General features: G+C 35.0%; 1 protein-coding gene across 3 annotated transcripts in view; it reads right to left on the bottom strand.

Annotated features, from left to right (window-relative positions):
- The window catches only part of scml4 (Scm polycomb group protein like 4), a 268,399-nt gene extending 248,691 nt beyond the window's left edge, over window positions 1–19,708 (bottom strand). The window contains exon 1 of one of the 3 annotated variants that reach the window (XM_028797625.2): window positions 19,291–19,708. The gene's annotated coding sequence lies outside the window, so the exon portion shown is untranslated. Of the gene's footprint in view, window positions 1–18,728; window positions 18,890–19,290 lie in introns of those variants that run through there. The other 2 variants (XM_051925146.1, XM_051925145.1) reach the window with 2 other exon arrangements.
- Window positions 19,709–19,966: the final 258 nt, after the last annotated feature.

Genomic DNA, 19,966 nt, shown 5'->3' with positions numbered 1-19,966 from the left:
CAACAGAACCCAAGGTCATTTAGTAGGAAACTCAAGAATTAATCTACAGCTAAATGTTTTACTCATGGGCAAGTAAGAACTAATAATATTAGACTCTATTTAAAAAAAAATAAAAAAATAAAAAAAGCACACTACATATATTGTACTATACACAGAAGAGTACTTAGTTAATAACATAGTACTTCTGATACACCCATTTAACTGATGGCACTATAACTGAGGCCTACTATCTTCGGAAAATTGCAATAGAAGCCAGGTAACATAGCTATATATCTATATATATATATATTATATATATATATATATATATATATATATATATATATATATATATACTAATAAAAGGCAAAGCCGTCACTGACTAACTGACTGACTGACTCACTCACTCACTCACTCATCACTAATTCTCCAACTTCCCGTGTAGGTAGAAGGCTGAAATTTGGCAGGCTCATTCCTTACAGCTTACTTACAAAACTTAGGCAGGTTTCATTTTGAAATTCTACGCATAATGGTCATAAGTGGAACCTGTTTTTTGTCCACATACTCTAATGGAGGAGGCGGAGTCACGTATCGCGTCATCACGCCTCCTACGTAATCACGTGAACTGAAAACAAGGAAGAGATTTACAGCACGAGTCAAACGCGGGAACGAAGGTAAATGACGTTAATTGTTGAGTGTCTTTTAATACTGTGTAAGCATACATATTAACACATGTGCAATTAAACGTGTGCATTTACGGGGTGATTTCTCAGGCTTAAAAGCTCGCCTTTTATTAAAAAGGTAAATGCAAACTGTTTTCATTCTGAAGGGCACAAACCACGTTAGATTTCAGCCGTTAAACGCGCAAAAATGTCGGTACACCAGATAAATAAGCGCAACGTATTATCAGTTGTATTGTATGCTTACAATACATATAGAAATGTGTTAATCGTTAACTAATATTATAGGATGGTGTTTTTCGACTCGCGCATTGATTTAAACGATTGCATGTCTTGGTGGGTTTGCGTAGCTTATTGTCAATATCTTCACACCTCTTTTTAAGACTTAATTTAAAAAGGTTTTCTTTTCTTCTTAATTAAAATTTAAAAGCAATACTTCACCGCTGCGAAGCCCCTCTAGTGCTGACGTCCGATGTTCGATTACCGTAAGCGAGTGCAGTGAGTGTGTACGCCTGATGAGCCAAGAATAAGGGGGAAACACGTGTCGCGTACTCTTTGCATTATTTGACAGTAAACTATTTTCAACCATTCTATGATCTGCTTCTCACAAACGAAGGTACCGTGGCTGATGTTAGCTGACTTGCTGGCCAACCATAAGCGTTACCTGGTAGGTAACCACCCACTCACTTCACTCCCTTACGGGAATCGAACCTCGGACGTCAGCACCAGAGGCGAAGCCCCTAAAATTGCGCCACGGCGTGTGGTTCGTTTATTTGACAGCATGTAGATCGGGGTAATTACATTCACGGCATTCGTAGTCTGATTAACAATCTGATTGTATGGGTGGTTACCTACCAGGTAACGCTTATGGTTAGCCAGCAAGTCAGCTCGAAGTGATCACTCGAGTAAAGGCAGCTTCACAAAAAAACAGATCCTTAACAAATTGTTATTGGTATATTTTCTCTCAATTTAAAAAGGTTTTCTTTTCTTCTTAATAAAAATTTAAAAGCAGTACTTCGCCGATGCAAAGCGCGGGGATTTGAGCGACTGACACATACAGACATATTCATGAGTGCAGGTACTTCGGAAAGAAAGCACCGTGTGAACCTAAAGTTTAAATTAAGTTCATAGACGTACAAAAGGTTGCCATTGATTTCAGGCAAGATTGCTTTTCTCCTGTACAACTATACGTTGCATTCTCAAGAGTGTGCTTGCACAGCTTGGTCATATTACAACCAGAGTGCTGAACTGACAACGTGGTATACAAACGGAACTATAACAATCGTAATAAACGAACAAAAAAACCGGTCAACCCGTGGATTAAATAAAAAGGCTGCTTCCGTTGGCGAAGCAACGAAAAAGGAAGACCTTATATGCCGTTCGTTTATAAAACAGCGGAGAGGCTGTGTGAAGTCAGCTTCACAAAAAACCAGATCCTTAACAAATTGTTATTGGTATATTTTCCCTCAATTTAAAAAGGTTTACTTTTCTTCTTAATAAAAATTTAAAAGCAGTACTTCGCCGGTGCGAAGCGCGTGGATTTGAGCGACTGACGCATACAGACATATTCATGAGTGCAAGTACTTCGGAAAGAAAGCACCGTGTAAACCTAAAGTTTAAATTAAGTTCATAGACCTACAAAAGGCTGCCATTGATTTGAGGCAAGATTGCTTTTCTCCTGTACAACTATACGTTGCATTCTTAACAGTAAGCTTGCACGGCTTGGTCATGTTACAACCGGAGTGCTGAACTGACAACGTGGTATACAAACAGAACTATAACAATCGTAAAAAAAGAAAAAAAAAAAAAAAGCGAAGAACCCTTGGATTTAATAAAAAGGCTCCTTCCTTGACGAAGCAAGGAAAAAGGAAGACCTCATATGGCGTTCGTTTATAAAACAGCGGAAAAGCTGTGTTAAGGCTGCTTCACATAAAAACAGATCCTTAACAAATTGTTATTGGTATATTTTCCCTCAATTTAAAAAGCTTTTCTTCTTAATAAAAATTTAAAAGCAGTACTTCGCGGGGATTTAGATATAGATATATATATATATATATATATATATATATATATATATATATATATATATAAATATATATATATATATATATATATAGATAGATATATAGATATATATAGATATATATATATATCTATATATATATATATATATATATATATATATATAGATGTATATAGAGATATATATATAGATATACATATATAGATATAGATATATATATGTATGTATGTCTATATATATATATGTAAGCTTATAAGTACTGCCTTACTTCTCTTTAAGAAAGGAAGATGTAATGATACTTGATTTAAACGATTCCATGTCTTGCTGGGTTTGTGTAGCTTGTCAATATCTTTACACCTCTTTTTAAGACTTATTGACTGAAACGGGCTTTCACGAAAAAAGTTAGGGCTTTGCTACAGGATACACCCTCCACAAGTTAAGGAAGTAAAAATAAAAGTATATATTTCTGTTTTATTTAAACCTTTTAAGTTCGTATGCATAACCCCATTTGGCTGTTCTAGTTTTTTTTTTCTTTCTTCAGTAATATTTAATCTCCTTAAAGAAAAAGAACATATGCATTTTACTTTTTTTGTATCTCTTTAGTAATATTTTAGTGTAAAAGGATAACCAGTATTTAAACCTTTTATGTTACTTTATACAGTTATTTTACACAATGTTGAAAAATTAATAAGAAAGCTACATATTTTGGCAGCTGCTGCTTTAATTTTCAATGAAATGAAAAAACCTCTCCAAGAGAAAACCTCAATGAAGAAGAAGAAACCCTCATTTATAAAGGTTTGCTGCAGATGACTTAACTGAAAATAAATGAATAGTTGCTATGTGTATAATACATATTTATCTATTTTACTTATGCCTTTATTCTAGCAACTTGAAACATCTGAGGTACAATTTGTTACATTACTTTTGTTTTTTGCAGCACAGGCAGGTGAAGTGACTTCCTCAGGGTCACACAGTGGTGTCAGTACCTGGATTTGAACTGACAAGCTCCAGGTTTGCTGAAATATTACTGAACAAAGAAAAAAAATGAAAACGGTCAAATAGGGCTATGCATACAAATGTCCATCCATCCATTATCCAACCCGCTATATCCTAAATACAGGAGCCAATCCCTGCCAACACAGGGCACAAGGCAGGAAACAAACCCCGGGCAAGGTGCCAGCCCACCGCAGGGCGCACACACCCACACACCAGGGACAATTTAGAATCGCCAATGCACCTAACCTGCATGTCTTTGGACTGTGGGAGGAAACCGGAATACCCGGAGGAAACCCAGACAGACACGGGGAGAACATTCAAACTCCACGCAGGAAAGCGAACCCGGGTCTCCTACCTGGCACCTTTCACTGCGCCACCATGCCGCCCGCATACAAACTTAAAAGGTTTAAATAAAACAGAAATATACACCTTTATTTTTACTTCCTTAACTTGTGGAGGGTGTATCCTGTAGCAAAGCCCTAAGTTTTTTCATGAAAGCCCCTTTCAGTCAATAAGCCTTAAAAACAGGTGTAAAGCTAAACTTGCAGCACCGCTATTCAATTACACTTACCTAACGCCACTCCTAAGGGGAGATACTGTGGGATCTAGGCATCAGTCAAAGCACCAATCACAGGCCCGATTAGAAAGCGTGAAGCTGTGATTTGTCGTCTCCCTCCCATGTAACAATCACAGCCCGTGTTACAACGCACTATGTATGTATGCATGTATATATGTATATATGAAGAGGATGGATGGATGGATGTATATGTGTGTGTTTATGTATGTGTGTATATGTATGTGTATATATATTGATATGTGTATATATACAGTGTGAAAAACTATTTGCCCCCTTCCTGATTTCTTATTCTTTTGCATGTTTGTCACACAAAATGTTTCTGATCATCAAACACATTTAACCATTAGTCAAATATAACACAAGTAAACACAAAATGCAGTTTTTAAATGATGGTTTTTATTATTTAGGGAGAAAAAAAATCCAAACCTACATGGCCCTGTGTGAAAAAGTAATTGCCCCCTTGTTAAAAAATAACCTAACTGTGGTGTATCACACCTGAGTTCAATTTCCGTAGCCACCCCCAGGCCTGATTACTGCCACACCTGTTTCAATCAAGAAATCGCTTAAATAGGAGCTGCCTGACACAGAGAAGTAGACCAAAAGCACCTCAAAAGCTAGACATCATGCCAAGATCCAAAGAAATTCAGGAACAAATGAGAACAGAAGTAATTGAGATCTATCAGTCTGGTAAAGGTTATAAAGCCATTTCTAAAGCTTTGGGACTCCAGCGAACCACAGTGAGAGCCATTATCCACAAATGGCAAAAACATGGAACAGTGGTGAACCTTCCCAGGAGTGGCCGGCCGACCAAAATTACCCCAACAGCGCAGAGACGACTCATCCGAGAGGTCACAAAAGACCCCAGGACAACGTCTAAAGAACTGCAGGCCTCACTTGCCTCAATTAAGGTCAGTGTTCACGACTCCACCATAAGAAAGAGACTGGGCAAAAACGGCCTGCATGGCAGATGTCCAAGACGCAAACCACTGTTAAGCAAAAAGAACATTAGGGCTCGTCTCAATTTTGCTAAGAAACATCTCAATGATTGCCAAGACTTTTGGGGAAAATACCTTGTGGACTGATGAGACAAAAGTTGAACTTTTTGGAAGGCAAATGTCCCGTTACTTCTGGCGTAAAAGGAACACAGCATTTCAGAAAAAGAACATCATACCAACAGTAAAATATGGTGGTGGTAGTGTGATGGTCTGGGGTTGTTTTGCTGCTTCAGGACCTGGAAGGCTTGCTGTGATAGATGGAACCATGAATTCTACTGTCTACCAAAAAATCCTGAAGGAGAATGTCCGGCCATCTGTTCGTCAACTCAAGCTGAAGCGATCTTGGGTGCTGCAACAGGACAATGACCCAAAACACACCAGCAAATCCACCTCTGAATGGCTGAAGAAAAACAAAATGAAGACTTTGGAGTGGCCTAGTCAAAGTCCTGACCTGAATCCAATTGAGATGCTATGGCATGACCTTAAAAAGGCGGTTCATGCTAGAAAACCCTCAAATAAAGCTGAATTACAACAATTTTGAAAAGATGAGTGGGCCAAAATTCCTCCAGAGCGCTGTAATAGACTCATTGCAAGTTATCGCAAACGCTTGATTGCAGTTATTGCTGCTAAGGGTGGCCCAACCAGTTATTAGGTTCAGGGGGCAATTACTTTTTCACACAGGGCCATGTAGGTTTGGATTTTTTTTTCTTCCTAAATAATAAAAACCACCATTTACAAACTGCATTTTGTGTTTACTTGTGTTATATTTGACTAATGGTTAAATGTGTTTGATGATCAGAAACATTTTGTGTGACAAACATGCAAAAGAATAAGAAATCAGGAAGGGGGCAAATAGTTTTTCACACCACTGTATATATGTATATATATGTGGATGTGTATATGTATATATATATATGTATATGTAGATATGTATATATATGTTTACATAACCTCTTTAACACACTACTTCTCCGCTGCGAAGCGCGGGTATTTTGCTAGTATATTATATATATATTATATATATATATATATATATATATATATATATATATATATATAAATGAATAAGGCATGCTTTAAAAACAAAATATAACATATGCACCCTGATTATCACCCTTTCCACGTATTAGAAACAAGTTTTGACCAACCCCCTGGAAGTGACCTATCCACACAGATGAAGGAACATTATTCCTTTAATAACTATTGAACAACCAGTATGCACAGTATGTTTGCATGTCTTAGAATTCGTGCTGTATGCACAATCAGAAAAAGGTTGAGGTTAGCCCTTTTTCAGCAGCAACAGACCAATAGATGAAACACTAAGACGCTGAAAAGCCACAAGTAAATTGCTGGTTGAGCAATACAGCCAGAGCATAAATGTCTCTATTTAAGCCAACTTAGATTCTCCCATTTAGAAGAGCATTTTTGGATCTCAGAGATGATGAGGACAAGAAGTCTGAAAGGACTCAAATCCACTTTAATTCAAGTCATTGTCATGTATACATAGTACAATGAAATTCTTACATGTCTCCTCAGTACAGTTGACAAAACACAAATAAGTAAAAAGATAAACAAGGTAAGGTAAATAAATAACTACACATAGCATGCAACATATACATACAATATTTGAATTATTTTGATTTGAATGTTCGAATCCTTGAGTTGTGGATAGAAATTGTCCCAGAATCTACTGGTACAAGTGCCACCATGCCTGTACCGTTTGCCAGAAGAGGAATAAGAAAAGTAGCTGTGCAGGACAGCAGAGGTCATTAATTATACGGTTTGCCCTTCTAAGGCAGATAATGTTGAGTAGGCAGCTGGGTGCCAATAATATTCTGTGCCTCCTTCACTCGCTTTTGCAGTACTTTACAACCTTGTGCCGAGCAGGAGCCATACAAGGAAGTGATGCACCCAGTGAGGATGATCTCCACTAAGCACCTATAGAGGTTTCAGAGATTATCCTAGTGTTGAAGCAACAGTAAACAGTTTTGGTCCAAATGTAATTAGAGACTTTAAATTGACTGTGATCTTTAACAATAGAGTCATGCAGAAACTCAATAAAAGTGGAACTTCCCAACAATGTTAACATCTTCAGACATCACAGGAAAGTAACCAACATTGCAGCATTAGTAAAAGCGCAGGCCTTGGCACCGAGGTCTGGTGAAGCTAGGGAAATGGTTCTGTCAAATCAAAGTCCAGTGCAGGACTTAGTAGTTTTTAAAACTACTTATTCCTGTGGTCATACCACAACAATTTCAAGTGAAAGATAGGAACCAACATTGGACAAAATTCCAGATCTTGCATATGATATTCCAAATACAATATGTAACATTAACTGTACACCTACATCAAAGTCTTTAACTCCTCTTTAAGCACTGTTTGCTAGCCATCCATCTTTCAGACAAAACTGTTTTGTCATAATGAAACATTCATTGCAAACAGCAGTATTTATCCTTCAAGCATGCCTATTTATCTGCCAGAATTTTAAAAACACCACAATCTGTAGGAGAATCTTGCAAACACTTACTACTCCAACAAATGCCGAAATACCAATGTGGCTCTGTTATTGAAGCAATGAATTCAGTTCAATTGAGTGGATCACCCAGCAAGTAATACTTCCGCTTTACAGGTCTCCTCTTAATCTCATGTTAAAGCATGGCAACAAATATTAAAATACATAAAGATCCATATTTCTCTTCCATTATTTACTGGCTGAAAAATGTCTCCAAAAATGTGGAATCCATTCACTTTTACTTCATTAAATACATCAAAAAGAATGGCCTTCAACAGATGTAACAAGAATTGATTTAAAGACAAGTTATTGAGTGACAATAATTATTTGAAACAACTCTTTGATCACAAAGCAAACTGGATTCCTAACAGAAAGATTACAACATATTTTCCATTTTTCTCAGCACGAATTAGGAGTATAGGCAGGTCAAGTAACTTGCTCAGAGTAACAATGAAATTCTGAATCTGGCTTTGAACCAGTGATCTTATGGTATGGCATCCAGTGATGTAAATCACTGAGCCACAATGTCTTCATACTAAAAAATCTACATATCTGAATAGATAAGATTTTTATAAAAATAAAACTATATTTAATATACTGTAGTTACATACCATTATAAAATGTGCAATTATTAAAGAACTGTGATTTTTACTCTTCAACAATTTACTACAGCTGCCATATTATTATGCATGGATGTGTACAGAACATTTTCAAACTCATTTAATCTAATTCAGGAGTGTGGGGGTGCAAGAGCCTATCTATGCAGCAATGGAGACAAGTGTGGAACTATCACTGGACAGCACAGATACCCATTGTAGGATACATTCACATATGCCAATTTAGTTAACCATACAAGCAAATTCTTGGGGTTGTAAGAGAATCGGAAGCACCCAGGAAAAAAAAAGACATGGAAAAAACATCTAAACTCCACAAAGATAATAAATGCGCACGAGATTCGAACCCAGCGCATGGGATCAATGAGGCTGTGCTATCGTACTAACAGATATGTGTCAATGCAATCAGACTAACAATACGAGACTGCTATATAAGCATGAGAAAAATATGGACAATGCAGTTTGCATAAAATACAGGCAATTCTTTAATTACAGGTGACTTTCATTCTCCATTCAAAGCACTCAAAAATGACAGTATTCTTCCAATCTCCTCATCTTGTATAACTTCCCAATAGACTCAATGCAACCTTCCTTTATAAAAAAAAAAAACACATACACCAGACACTGACCCCACCTTGGACTAACATTTCAAATGAAGCCCCCTTCACACTACACCATATATGCTGTACTCTTCATTATACCTAATTTTACTGAATATTATCCAAAAATCCAAATAAAACACACACACACACACCAGGAAGATGACATACTTTGGACCCCCAGCTTTGTTTTCTTCGAATTTATTTACCTACAGGTTTTCCCCACTCCCACCCATTACATTCTTCTCCTTAGAAAATGTATATCCATAATTTGAAATATTTGTATTTCATTCCTGTATCCCTAGACCACTAGGAGCAAACCTGTATGACTTGCAATATTAAAAATTTATTAAACTTTAAGGTTTATCAGTTATATGAGAGCTTAATATTTATATAAAATAATTTATAAATTACAGAAATTTAAAACAATATCAAAATTATTGCCATGATCCTTTTTGTTCTTGATAAACTGCATGCAAGAGTCAAAATTCAAAAACAACCTAAAAATACAGCAAATGTTCAAGGAAACTATTATAAACACAGAGTAGATCAATCATTTTCTCCTACAGCTTCATTGAAAAGGGTCAGTCAGGTTTTGCATAAATACAAACCAAAAATGTAAGCTTAACTTAAAAGTAAAAAATAAATTACCTTTAAAAGTATATAGATTGAAAGAAATAATATAAATGATAGCTATTAAAACAAATTAAAAGCATGAACAAGAAAACAACTAAAATTATGGTAAATTACTACAAACCAAAAAAGAAACTTGTTTCAACCAGAGAGGGACAAGTGTAGGTTTACTGCAAATTTTCTGGTTATGTCAAGCACAGAAGTAATGTACGTTCAGTACCTGGAAAAACAAACCTCATAAATGCTAATTTGCATAAAGATGCATAAATATGCCAAGACCATGAGTAATTTTTGACAGGAGAGAGGGAAGTCACAGTTACCTAAACATAGAAAACCTTAGAAACAATGTTGATTGCTCAGGAAACTAAAAAGAAGCAAAGATTGACTTAGTACCGATAAAATATATAAATCACAAAAACAAGATTTTCAAAAATAAAATTAATAAGAAATTAAAAACACTGTTTAAATGAAAGCTTGGAATTCTTAAGAATACAACTAAGCCTAATTAATCTGTATAAACATGCAGATCTTCTACAACAGGTTTGAGCTTTGTTAGTTGTGGTTTCTCAATATAGCAAACCTAAAAATCAACACATCTTCTAAGCTAGTAAATAAACCTCCTTACTAATTCTGCTCCTTAGTTAGTTACCCTGTATTTATAAATTTTGGCAGGATGAATTCCAAATGCCTCTAAAATATTGCTACAAATCTGTATTTTTTTTTATTTCACCTAACTGAAATTAATCTGCCTTGTGTAACTCCATTGTAAAAGGCAGGTCGCTTCCGACCAGCAGGCAAGTGCTCTCATGCACAGAGTATTCATTCATCTATTCTATTTCAGAACAAACCTTCTTCTATAAAAACATTCCCTTTCCAATTTCTTTTATAAGATTTATTTGCCGTAAGACATAATCTACCTTCAAGACAAATTTGAATAGAATTAATAAACTATGAAATTTCATTGTGCACATAACGAGGATTACAAATAAATGTTTATCTTCAAAATACATGTTATTAGATTAACATACCCAGTTCTGAGAACAAAATGCAAATGGTGCCCTAGAATTAACTGAAAAAACACACATGAACAAAATAACTGTCCAAAAATGGCAACAGTAACAAATAAAAAGCTACAAATTTTAAAATTAGAATGCAAGCAAGAGAATTCTGTTTCAAGACAAATTCAGCCTAAAACTGAAAGGAATGCAACTGCAGCATATAAAAAACACAAGAAAAGCAGAACTTGATATAAAGCCTAAATGTTACTGCTGGACAATTATATTTTCTACAAGCATCTGGAGTCTTACAAAATATCTGTGAGCCAGTGATCTTGCTGCACTTGATTTTTTATTTCCCTTAATATACATTTTGAGATAATTCCAAAAATGGGGAAGGAACCATCTGCTGATAAAATTGTACATGCTCTTTTCAGTTAAAAAAAAGCTTCACGACCATCTTGAAAAGGTTAAACACACACAAAGCACTGGAAACCATCCCCTTAAGATAATGGTAAACCTACAATTTTTTCAGAAGGGGTACTTTTTAAAGGTACTGCACCAAATACATGATTTGAAGCATATGAATTAAAATTATTAAATATGCCTTGTTGCCCTGAACTGTTTCTATAAAAAAAAAAACAACAAAAAAAAAACAACAACAACAACAACTTGCCAGCACCTATTATAAGTTATCAGATACTTTAAAATTAACAGAAATTGACAGATATATTTCAAAGGAAAGTCAATTTGATTGATGGCTTGTAAGCACACACAAAAAAATATATAGTTCATGGTTGCAGGAAAACGTCAGCTAATTAACTAGAAATCAGCAACAAAAGAAAAAAATGACATAGGGCAGAAAATAGATTAAATAAAAAAATATAGTAAACCTGAATTCACATCACTTTATAAAATATGAACTTTGGGATTAAAAAAAAGCAAAAACAAAACAAAGGCTCTGCGAAAACACTACTTTTGCATTTATTGCACATGTATTTCATACCAATCCTTATTGTCACCAGAATTAGCAGCGCCTACTACATGTTTGTTTAATTACATTACTCGGTGCACTAGTTCCAACACAGTAACTGTTGTTGATAAACACCTCACAAATTAAATAAACATGTACACGTACAGAATTTAATTACAGTTAGAAATTCTTACACTGAAAAAAATGAACTTGCTGGATAAACTTAAAAATTTACCAACTGCATTCACCTTTTTAAGTTCTTACAATTAACTCTAGTTTTAAGTAAATCCTAAAACAGTATTCAACATAAATTTAACATGGATTTTTGAGGTGACTGAACATAAAAATGTAATATGAATTTATTTGATTAACTTTTGTTTTGGAAATATTTTAATTGAAACAACTAATTATCATAATTTAAATTTTCAAAAACTGTTTATGTTTCACTAACTTAAAATTTTAATTTGAATAAATGTAAAGGTTTACACAATTGATTACCTAATTTTTTGTAAGTACAACTCGATATTCTTACCTGTTCAAACATAGGTTGTAAAATTGGAAAAAATACAAAAAGCACAAGGGTATAGCATTTGTATTTTTAATGTACAAAACATTATTATTTATCACATTTTTCTTTGTGAATAACAGTGTACATTTTATTTCACCTCTATTTTCTCTTCATAAAAGTCTACAGCCATTCCCTTGGGCTCATTAACACTGCAACTTATTTTGCTCAGAATGGTTTACTTTCATTTACATGTTTGCCAGTCACAGTATGCAACCTTAATAGGTATAACAAAATCTTAACTAAAATAGGGCCTCTTTTTTTAAATATAGGACGTATGAGCTAAAATGGAGATCATCCATATCCAAAAACAATTTTTGGAATACTTCAAAAGTATACCACAGCACTTTGGGGTAACTTAGATTCAGTGAATATAACATCTAGTAACATGGCACAAGCTTTTGCAGAGATACCAAGATTATTTTAAGCTTTAGTTCCCTCAATAATCACACCAATAATCCCATCTGCTGGCTCTGGATCAGGAACATCTTCATACTTTACCATTAATATTTTGATAGCATACTGACTCCAGTCAGCCGGAAAACTACCTGCTTCAACATCCTAAAGGAAGAAAAATAGTGCCATAATTAATAGCAATAACAAATACATCTAGATTTCAGTACATTTCAAAGGAATACTCTACCAAAAATAAATGTTTTACCTTAAGAATTTTAATCTCAGGTTTTAATCAGTAGGAATTGATCCTGAGTAGTACCAACCAATATCAAAACCTTTGTGAAAAAAATTCTCTGATTACTAATGTTGAATAATGCAGATGTATGAAATCCAGTCAAGTGCTTGTGGAGGTTCAAGAGGTTTTGTTTTCTTAACTGGTTCTAGAGGACATCTCCAAACAATTCAGATCAATTGCTTCTCTTTCAAATACATCGCAGATGAATTCCTATTCTAGGTTTGGATTAGCTATTTCTTGGAGTTCAATGTGACAGCATCCAGATGTGGAATTTTTGAGATGCAACAGGAAAATATACTGTCAAAGATTATAGTGCTACTAACTTATTATAATAATCTATAATAGTGATATAAAAATATTATATATATTTTGTTTATTACTTTCCCAGAGTTGTCATTGCATAGATTAGGGCATTTTTCTTAACTCCCTCAGTCAATGCAATATTGACAAACAAGCTTTATCACAACAAACAGAAACAAAAAAAAAAAAATCAAAAGTGATCCACTTACCACAGACTCTTTGAGAAGATCCTCCACATATTCACCAAGGTACTCTATCAAACAGCAGAGAAAAGCTCGCTTTGCTTGTGGATAGTATTTTGCTGATTAAAACAGGATTAAGAGGCATTGTTAAAAAACTAACAAAACCACATAATTTAATATGCATCTCTGTAAGAATTTACTCATTTTGCTTACCCCGAGTAAGACATATAACATAATATGAATTTATTTTTGTATGCCACCTCCCTAATTCCAAAAAATGCTTAGCAGCCAATGTGTGAATTTATTCAGGGAAGAAATAAACTTTCCAACTGGATGGACTGCTGAGATTCTCAAAATTCTTTGCTGATCTGCACATATAGGACACAAACCATAAAGTAAAACTAAATACACAAACAATTCCGAAATTATCGGAGACAGGTGTTTTATTACAATCAACTTTAAAGCTCTAGAACTACACTGTATTACACAGAAGAAAAAAGAAACTATAACCACTCAAAATAATTAAGAAGATAAATTACTTTAATATTTTTTCAGTACCTGAGTGGTATTGAAGAGAACTGGCCATCTTGCTTTGAAATCTTCAATCCTTGGAAACTCGTTCAAAATTTCCTGCCTTCTGAGAGAAAATGTTTTGGCCATTTTTTGGCTGATAACACTGTGATTTATTTTCTTCTTCTCCTCACTCCAAAGCTAGCCTAATTTTTCAAGTCTTTGATATGTTTCTCAGAGGAACCTAGAGGATTACATACCTCACAATCATCAGCATAAATGATAATAGGGATGATGTGTTCATCTGATGAGAAAAAATTGTTCTCTGTGAAATGTGAACCATCACAAAATGATCTGTATGTAAAGCACGACTCTGAGTGTGTCTTTCTTCATCAAAAGCTTTCAAAAAATGCCTTCTTTACTCAAAACTCGTGATAAAGATGGAAGCTGAGGTACATAGTGAATACATTTCTTCCTCTTCTCATCAAGAATATATTCAATTGGTTCAACTACATAAAAATTCTGTTTACTCTCTTCATATAGATCCTGCTGAAAATGAGCCATCTTTACATATATATGTTTTTAAAGGATTAGACAAAAACAAGTCTTTTGCCAAGTTGGAAATCGCAGACTTTTTCAAAACTGAGATTAACACTTTTTATATCAGAAAGTGCTAAGGCAGAACAGGATATGAAATGTAGTTCCTCAGCCAGTTCATTTATACATTTTTTAGATGTTGACCAACATGAACAAAAAACTCAGAATCAGAAGAGAAACTGCTTTCATTACAGACTTGACATGTGAAATTTACAAATTCTACAGAACTTAATTAATCTTCTAATGGATGATATCTTGAGAAATGGGTCTGAAATGCATTTACAATTCTGAAGGAACACAGGCAATTTAATGGAAATTGTTTTCAAAGAACATGGAGCTAGTATCAAGTGCAATTTAAAATATACAGTTTACTGGTGATTACCTTTCATAAATTTAAAAACACACAAATATATTTTTACAGTATTACGCATGATTATAATATGTTTGCATAAAAAGTAAACAAATTACTAAATTAATTTTATATGGGATTTTCCAAAAATTAAACTTATCTTTGATTGAATTGATTTGTGGAAAAAAATTTTTTGCTGTTGTCTTTTATACTGTTGGTTGATTTACAATAGTTTAATTGATCTATCAATTGTTAATCTAGGATTGTTGATTTATTAGTTATTACATCTTTTCACTTAGGGCAATCAACCTTTGTTACCTGTCCTATTACACTCACTGAACAAAAAAGGATATAGCCTGACATTACTCGATTATGTTTACCTTTTTTTTAAAGTTTCTTTGGATAAAAGCATCTGCCAAGCAATAAAATGTAAATGTAAATCTTTACAATAATGCCATAATTAAATAACCCAGAGGTGGATCTGCTTTGTACGCTAGTATACAAATTATCCATTAATACAGACTGCCAGTTGAAATCCTTATGAAATGGCATATTAAGAGAACTTGAAAATGCTAATATAAAATAATGCATACCTCATACAATAACCATATTTATATGTTTCATGAGTCAGTTAAAATATGCTGTAAAGCATCAGATCAAGAATGCTTAACTATTCACGATACAACTTATAGTCATCTTTAACTCAGCCATTTTCTACCTTGCGATGACAGTTTTGCAGCATCATAAATTTGCTATTCTAAAACTGTGTCCCCCTTTCCCCCCCAAGAATAATTTTGTTTATTTATTTAATATTGATACTGGATATGCAGTATACATACACACATACAGAGGAACCTGTATTTTGAAAAGTACACCGAATGAAAGAGCTTCGATAAAGAGTTTTTAAACTTACACGAGCATCTACACGACTATTTGAATATTTCGGATAATTAATTCCTCTATCTAGTTTATAAATCCAGTTGCAAATTGTGCAAACTTTGATTATTGTGAAACCACAAAGTGCTCGCAAAATAGTGTTTGGCACAGTGGGGAAAAAAGAAAAAAAGACATACTCAATAGATTTTGATTATGAGGTGACCAATGGAAAGTTAACTGTAATAAATACCACAATCATACACTTTTAGGATACAACTCAATCAGTTCTTTAAGAGAGGTAATGGACACATTAACAACAATACTTAACCTATTAAAAGCCTGTGACTAAGCCCCAGTACATAAACATCTTAAACTGCTCATATTGTCGAAACTTATATAAAATGTAAAATTAATGATGTCTTAACAAACTGCGCACATTAAAAAAAAACTGATATGAAATGTAAACTATTAACCTGTTACCAAACTCGAGAAATGTTTTGAAAAGAAAATGGCTTCTGTCACCAAAGACCCACCACTTCCATGAACATGAATCAAATGTTCAATGTTCACAAATCAGAAGCTGGTTGGTGAGCATGCACAAAACAAAAAAGGAGCACCGCTCCCCGCATCATGTAAAATGGGATTTAAACAAAAACTTAGTAGAGTCAATGTAATAATTAATGTAAAGATGACGGTCAGTGTAATTTTTTTAGTACACTACGAGTATTCAATATAAGTAAATTTATGATTACATGTATTTTATGTAAAATAAACTCATGTATTGGAGTCAAATAAATTAGAACAAAAATGATTTTTTTCAGTGGATGACAAACAAAGTTAAATGTCACTTCTTCCAGAAGTACACAGAAACAAAAGGTTTCAAAACTGCATGGGTGTAAAACATATATGTCTCTCTGTCTGACTATATTTTAAGCATTCATATATATGGCACAGCTCTTTGTGCTGACTGAACCATAGAAAGGACAGAAACATTCCACTAGACTAAAATGTGCTTTGACTAGTTAGATGGGATAGAATTTCAGACATCTGATAATATGGATGCTGCATTCCATTAAAGTTAATACAGCTGGATCTATCTTTATTTTTATTCATTGTCTTGTAATCAACAAGTTAGGTAGTCACTCTCTACAGCTGGATGACGCAGATTTCTGGCTGGATAAAGCTACACTCTATTCAAAAGCAGCACCTACAATATTTTTGTAAGAATGCAGTATGAACTCGGTATGCAATTCCAGGTTTTGCCAAAAATGGAATATGGACTTAGAGAACACTAGGACAAAGATAATTTAAAAAACAATTTAGTCAATCATACAAATACACAACACACACCCTGAAAACACAACTTTATGGTATGGCTAAACGTAAAAGATGTTTAATCACTTAAAATAACAAGGCAAACTAAAAGCACCACAATATTATACATCACCTATAAGTTCAGTTAGTTTACATGTGCATAGAACTGATGTATGTAGAGTACCTGCAAGAGCAAACCTCAAAAATGCAAGTTTTCACAAAGAAGGACAAAAATGCCAAAATCTCTCGTAATTTCTGACAGAAGAGTTGGTCAAATGTAATAAAACATATAAAATATTACAATATTTATAGCTCAGAAAATTAAAAAGAAGCAAAGATAATTTGACTTAGCGGTTATTATTTATATAAATCAGAAAGACCAAAAAGATTTTCAAAAATGAAGATCTAGTTAGTAATTACACAGAGTTTAAATGAAAGCTGGGGATTCTTTAGCATACAACCATACCTAATTAATGTGAACAGATTTGTACTGCAGATCTTCTACAACAGACTTGAGCTCCATTACTTGCAATTTCTCAATACAGCCAACCTGAAAATCATCACCTCTTCCCAACTAGTGAACAAACCTCCTTTCCAGTTCTGCTCCTTACTTAGTTACCCTGTACTTATAAATCTTGACAGGGTGAATTCCAACCACCTCTAAAAACTTATTACAAATCTATACTGTATTTTCAAAGAAATGTGATCATCATTTTATCTTACTGCACGCACTACACTGTTAACAAATGCTACAAACAAATACATTTCTTTTCAATAAAATGCTCTTCCCTGAAGAAAGGTTTAAAGTAGTATGCCGAAAGAAGCAGTGAGGTAAAATCAAATTGCAATTTTGTATGAATTTAACTAGCTAATACTCAAATTCTTTTTATGCGGAACCGTCGATGAACACTTACAGTAGTTTCAAAGTAATATTCCAGTTTACTCAATCCATTCTAACATACAACAGCAGATGGGCATGTGGCCCCACTTTCTGATCAATTTCTCTCGTCTCTTCTTTACCATTTTGCCCCGATAAAACATACCAACTGGGAGAGTGAATGGCGATAAAGTTGCAAGAGGGGGCATCTCCAAGAGTTGTCGTGTAACACGTGTATTTCGAGAAGGTAAAACATTTAACTGACAATTCCAATTGTGACTGATAAATAGTATTGCAAAGCTGTATAAATTTTAGGGAAAAAAATTAATTACTTGTTCTATGCAAAATCAAAACCTGCTCATAAATAGGGCAAAATGAAAATCCCCAATAGTAATTTGTATCTTTATAACATAAATAAATCGCACATAGCAAAAACTATAATTTGGAATAGTTCCGCTGGTATGAAACGGCATTTAATACAACACCCTGGCAAATGGGTCATTTTTTTTTTAATTGCCATTAATGACAGTGAAGTGTGTAACAACGGAATGAGGCAGCCCTCGTATAAAAACCGCGTCAATTTAAAGTCACGTTTACTCAGCAGCCGCCCCTTTTTGCACGTCTCCTAATTGTGAAATAATCAATAGTCAACACCAAATAAACACTTAAGGCCAAGTGCACGCCGCGTAGCTCCTTCCGTTCTACAGTTTTAGTTTTATTCTTCGTTAGTTGAGACGCCCGCCACCTTTTTGTGTTGCTAACTGTAGTGTGGCGGGACTCGAATGGAGGTGCACGAGTAGGGCACTACATGAAGTATTTTAAAAATACCAGAAGCGGCTGAACTGCTCGCCTTACAGACCGGCAGCTGCTTCTCAAGTGCCCGCTGCTCACCTGCGTTTTGTCGCAACCGCAAGCCGCCGTGGTGCAGGCGGCGGCCTCGATTTCTATCCTCTCCCCGCGATGAGGACGCGGCGTCTGGCCCGGGTGCGAAGCAGAGCAGAGCGATGATTAAATCGGGCCGTCGCCGCAACAACAGTCTGGCACTCCTGGGAGGGGGCACGTTGCTCAAAATTGTGCGCGTAATGATTGAAATGCTCATGTTTTGTTTTGTTTTTTTAAATTGTTGCCAGACGTGCAAATGGTCTCTCGGAAAACTGCTCCGCAAATCTGTTTACAAACCTGTTAAGCCACGTTCAGATGCCATAACGTGTATGTTTAAACCGTAATAATATAAGCATATATGATCTCTGCGCGGGGAATTTCCGTTATTACATTAATATGCACTAACAAATTGCGTGCCTAGGACTACACGCTGGATGCCTCCGGGGAGGGAAATTTGTATAATATCGGATTGCAGGTGGGGATTTTTTCACATCTGCTCCTCCAGATTCACGTTAAACCGAAGTGACAAGGCGTTCCCCATCACAGGTCGACCTTCAAATTGAATACTCACCCTGACCTGGTCACTGTATGCAAGTCCGAAACACCCACAACACGATCACATCCGAAACGTTGGCTCTTTAGCGAGCTCCGACTGCGGCATCCCCAGGCCCCAATGATAACAGGAACGACAGCCCAGGAGTATCTCCAGCTTTCGAATCGTCTTCGGTTTAATGTGAATTTTCTACAAACCCCGAATACAAACAAAACGACTAAAATAATAACGCGTACTGCCTTATACTTTGTAAGCCGCAAGGGCGATAATGATCGAAGTAAGTGCTAATTAAAGACACTGTCCCATGATTCGTTTTCGATCAGATGACCTGAAATATATATAAATCCATGCAATAGCCTTTTATGCGCTAATTTTCAAACTGAATCGTTGTATTTTCATTTTACGGCTGCGTCTTTTGCTGTTTTACTCATCCGTATATTGGGAATTTGTTATCCGCCTCGGCCCCCCTTGCTTACTTGCATTTAATTCGTAATGTTGACTTCATAGTAACAAGAATTGTGTGCGTCAAATATCAGGTGGCGGAGATCGGTCTGCATTAGATAAACGGAGCAAAATTCCGAACACACATTTTTGGACGCTTCGTGTTAATTAGACATGCATTTTGGAATGTTGTTGACAGTAAAATAATTCTACGGATGTTCAAAATAGACGGTTTCAGTGTTTCTCAAGAGTT

This window comes from Erpetoichthys calabaricus, chromosome 3, assembly GCF_900747795.2.
Source record: "Erpetoichthys calabaricus chromosome 3, fErpCal1.3, whole genome shotgun sequence".
In the NCBI taxonomy this organism is placed as follows: Eukaryota; Metazoa; Chordata; class Cladistia; order Polypteriformes; family Polypteridae; genus Erpetoichthys; species Erpetoichthys calabaricus.
The sequence above is the reverse complement of the archived record's forward strand: the minus strand, read 5'-3'. Positions and strand labels throughout refer to the sequence as shown.